The 4,801-nt window shown below is 39.8% G+C and overlaps 1 non-coding gene across 1 annotated transcript; it reads right to left on the reverse strand.

Annotated features, from left to right (window-relative positions):
• Positions 1–3,716: 3,716 nt before the first annotated feature.
• On the reverse strand, positions 3,717–3,819 carry LOC149167868 (U6 spliceosomal RNA). Its single transcript, XR_016260993.1, has one exon. It is a non-coding gene; the product is annotated as a U6 spliceosomal RNA (small nuclear RNA).
• Between the last annotated feature and the right edge of the window lie 982 nt (positions 3,820–4,801).

The following is a 4,801-nucleotide window of genomic DNA, read 5'->3' on the forward strand; positions in this document are numbered from 1 at the left end:
CTTGTAGAAGGTGATGGTGAATCCATCAGGGCCTAGAGCTTTTTCCAGATGCATGCTCCAAATAGCTTCCCTTATTTCCTCCACTGTTACCTCCTTCTCGAGCTCACTGTTTTGTTGTTCACTAACTTTGTTGTTTATTTGCTGAAGAAAATCAGCGCGATCCACTTGTTGCTCCCCAGCTGTGAGGAGGTTTTGAAAGTGGTGAAACACTGCTTCTTTTATTTCCTCTCTCCCCTTTATTTCTTGCCCTTCCACTTGGATTTTGTCAATTTGGTTGCCTGCTCGGCGAATCTTGAGGTTGTTATGGAAAAATGTAATGTTCTTGTCCCCTGCTTGGATCCAAAGACATCTGGACTTTTGTCTAAGTTCCTCCTCTTCGTTTCTATTTTGCTGGTAGAGGGCCACAAACATTTCTGTTTCGTGGGCTTTGTCTTGTTCAGTAACTTGCTGACTTTCTTTTTCTTTGTTCCACTTTTCCAACTTGTCTTGCAATTCTGATTTTTGTTTCTTGTCCCTGAAAGCTTCTTCTCTGGCCCACGTTTTTATTTTTTCTCTCACATTTTTGAGTTTGGTCTCCCATACGTACTATGGGGAGCCCAACACCTCTGCGTCCCAGCTTTCTTTTATTAAATTCCTGAAGCTATCCTTGCTGTCCCAAATTTTGTTATACTTAAATGGGATTGGACCCTGATTTTCCCACTTATCCAGGGTAAGCACAACCGGCTTATGGTCAGAAGTCGAGGCATGCACGATTTTGCTCTTGATGGACGAAAAGCTTGCTGCTATATCCTCCTGAATCAAGATTCTGTCCAGCCTTTCCTTTATGTTATGAACGCCCATTCTTTTGTTGCTCCATTAGAATTTTCCATTGCTGGGATGGATATCAAGCAATTTATGTTCAACAATAATATCCTCCAAGACTGCTCTTGATGGATCTCCTATGAATCTGCCTCCTAGCTTTTCCTCTATATTCCGGATCAGATTTAGATCCCCTCCCATGACTAGATTGTCTATCTGAACATCTTGAACCTCTTCTTTTAGAGACTCCCAACACAAGGCTTTGTCTCTATAGTGATTTGGTGAGTAGATGTTTATGACCGTATATTTGACGTTTGTGTTCTTCTTTGTTAGATCTATCCTAACCTAGCTGCTGTTGAGTTTTTGGCTGATAATTTTCTAGTTCCATTTATTCCACAACATACCAATGCCTCCTGAGGCCCCGTTTGAGTCTGTTGCTATTCCTTCGTAATTTTTTTGAGTTGCTATCAAGTTTTGAAACTCTCGGTTATTGATTTTGGTCTCTTGGATCATTAATATATCCGGTTGTTCTTGCTTTATTAAATCTCTTGTTGCGTTGAGTTTTAAGGCAGAACCCAACCCCCTGCTGTTCCAAGAGACCAAGATCATTATTTACTTGGTTTATGGTGGTTCCCAGCCTTGTCCTTCTGCTGCGTTTTCTCCACACTCCCTTTTTGTTTGCCAAGGAAAGTGTCCATTGGTTGTTGAGTTCCGATAGCCATATTCTTTGCTGCAGCCTCGTCTCTAAGTTCCTTGTTGGATTTCCTCCTGGCTTTTTTTTGTTATTCCAGAGTGTTGGATGTTTCTTTGACTTTATTTCTAGTGAGGATTTTGTCAATGGAGGGTAGGGGAGGCGAGAAGCTGGGGGGTGGGGGGGAAGCACTGACAGTAGCATTGAGCTGGGGAGGGGAACGAGGAGATGGCGGATCTTCATCCAGGAGTTCGAAGGGATTAGCAGACGATTCAATCGGAGCAGCAGGGTTGATGAGAGGGTTTGAGGAAGCAGCTATATTTTCATGTGCTTGAGGAGGGTTTTGGGTAGTTTGTTATTACTAGTTTTCTTCCTTTTCACTTGTTCCCAATTGTTTTCATGGGTTTCTGCCATCTCAACCGTCTCCACGTCCTTAAGTTTGCTACACCTATTTGCAAAACAACCATACTCGTGACATACCTTGCATTTGAAGGGGATTTGCTCATTGTCTAGCTGTTGTATGTGCGTCCACTGATCCACCCTGAGTTTGATTGCCTCCGGAAGCCCTTTTCCCAGATCTACTTCCACGCAGATCCTGGCACAAGCGTGCATGTTGTCTTTTGGTTCGCATCTATCAATATACTTGCCCACCGCATTCCCTATAGCTTTGACTGATTCGTCCCCCCAACAATGAAGAGGGAGATGCGGCAACCTAACCCAGACCGGCACTGCGTTTGGGATGTCCATCTCAGGATCAAAGTCCGGAGACCACCTATTCAGATATAGGCCTCTCGAGTCCATGAAGTATGGTCCATTCCTGAAAATAAGGTTCCTATCTTCTTTAGATTCAAATAAAAAAGTGTAATAGCATCTTCCACAGAACCTGATTGCGACTTTCCCTTGTATGTTGGCGCTCCATTTTCTCTCCACCCATTTTTGCACTGCTCTGGGGGAGGGCCACAGACCTGTGAACTGCCCAACCAGTCCCTGTTCGGCTAGAGAAATGGCTGCTTTTCGAGGTAGAGTTGGAGGTAAGGATATTTCAGGTATGTCATCTAGTTTTTTAACAAATTTACTTGCAACTAGCCTAGCTTTTGGAGCTCCATGATCAGCTATTAAGGAGGCAAAAGCTGCTTCGTGGTTGGGTTCTTCATTTGAAAAAGGAGAGCCGTCCTTTGACTGGTGAGGCATTGGGCAGAGGAAAGCTCAGCAGCAGAAGGCTACCAAGCCCGAAGCAAGGAGCAGAGATCAGCGCGATAGGGACCAGCCAAAAGGAAGCCAGGGGAAGGGAGGCAGTTCAACAGCAGCAGGCTGCCAGTCAGGGCAACTGCAGGAGGTAGCACGAAAGGTAGAGGCGCAGACTAGGTCACGGGCCCAAAACCAAAAATCAAAAAATGTTTCTATTACTCAATAATAATAATAATAATTTTTTATATTCTATTTTTATTTATTATATTTATGCGTGTGTGTTAATTTTTTATTTATACCATGTTCACTTAAATTATATAAATTTATATATTTGTAAACAAATATAGCAAAATTGTAATATTTCAATAAAATATAAAAATTAAATAGATAAAAGAAACATATGCACATCAAAAAAATATATTTTAATCTTTAAATTTTGTTGTCATTTATTAATTTTGAATATATGTATGTGTTATTTTTTTATTGCATGGAGATGTGGTCTCCAACCCAATATGGTAGAGATGTTGTAATGTAATGTCCTATTTCACAATTTGACTTGGTCCAATTACATTAAAAAAATAGTAATTATAATTATCAATAAAACATTCTTGACTCAGCCAAATTACATAGAAATAAAATAAAATAATTATAATTAATAATTAAACTAGCCTAGATCCATCTTAGCTCTAGATCTACCAAGCGTCCAAAGGGATCAAATCTCTTGAGATGCAAACTTCTTTTAGAGTGAAAATAGATTTGATCCCTTTCACACAGGGAAGACCCTGAGTTAACATGGATCTACGCTGATTTATACCATTTACACTTAAATTATCTAAATTTACATGTTTACTTTTTTTTTTTTCCGAAGAAGAAAATTCATAATTTCTATTATCAGAAATTACACGCTGTTGATGCCCGTAGGCATATGCTGTAATGTGGTTTTCACCACTGATCAAAAAGCAAAAATTTACATATAGGTACCCACAGGGATACAGTAATAGGATCAATGTCCATCATAGTAGTGCATAATCGCAATACAAAAAATTTGGACCATTTCTCGATTTGTGTGTGTCATCCTTTCGCAGGGGCCATGCTAATCTTCTCTGTATCGTTCCAATTTTATCAGATGTCTCCGAAGAGACTAAATTTACATGTTTACAAATAGTTGTAATAAAGGTATAATATTTCAATAAAATATAAAAGTTAAATATTCAAAACAAATATATGTAAATTAAGAAAATATTTTTTTCTTTACATTTTGTTGTCATTTATTATTTTTTAATATATACATATGTGTGTGTGTCAAATTTTTATTATATCATTCACATTTATTTATATATTTTTTTAATTTTTTTTTTAACTGTAACGGATATAATTTATTAATGAAGTCTGGTTGGGCCTAAGCCTAATCAACCAATTTTACATAGCTTTTCCTTACATCTTTTCCACCATTAAGGAGATTCCACAAGTCTGAGAAATCTGGAGTGCTTGGACTACCTCTCAGAACTCTACTCATTTTCCAACATGATGACAAGGTTTGCAGTGACTTTAGCTGAAAACCACTGGAGATTCTGACGCGTTATGAGTTACTATCCACTGTAGGCGATTGTTTTCAGTGTCAGGCTGTTACTATCAGTGGTTGTCGAAGCTAGAGCCCTCCATCCGAACCCAATTTGAGTGCAGAAGCGTTGGTAAAGAACTGACCAGCAGTATCCTTTTATGAAGTCCTCCATCCGAGCCCATTCTGTATGCAGAGTCATCGACATAGTGGCTACCAGCAAAGTCCATATGAGTGCCATGGTAAGGTGCGTATGCCGCCTTCAGAATCGGTGGTAGAAAGACTTGGCAGTAACAAAGAGAGACTCCTCTGTTCAGATCTCCTTGACGAAGCATTTGCAGGCCGCCGTCTTTATCTAGCAGCTACTACCCTGTGTGATTGATTTTAAGATGGAGAAAGGTCCCCAGATTTACCTGTGCACATCATGCTATACCCTGTTACAGTTGATGTGCCGAAATTGTCAGTCATAATCCTCTCGAGAATGTTCAGTGTGTTGTGATCCATGCTTCCTGCTTCTTGTTCTGTTCTGCCCTTGAGTTAGGGAATGCAATATGAATTAGCGTTGT

The sequence above is a fragment of the Pinus tabuliformis genome, chromosome 5_1, assembly GCF_031772625.1.
Source record: "Pinus tabuliformis cultivar Carrire ecotype Pingquan chromosome 5_1, CPIR1, whole genome shotgun sequence".
NCBI lineage: Eukaryota > Viridiplantae > Streptophyta > Pinopsida > Pinales > Pinaceae > Pinus > Pinus tabuliformis.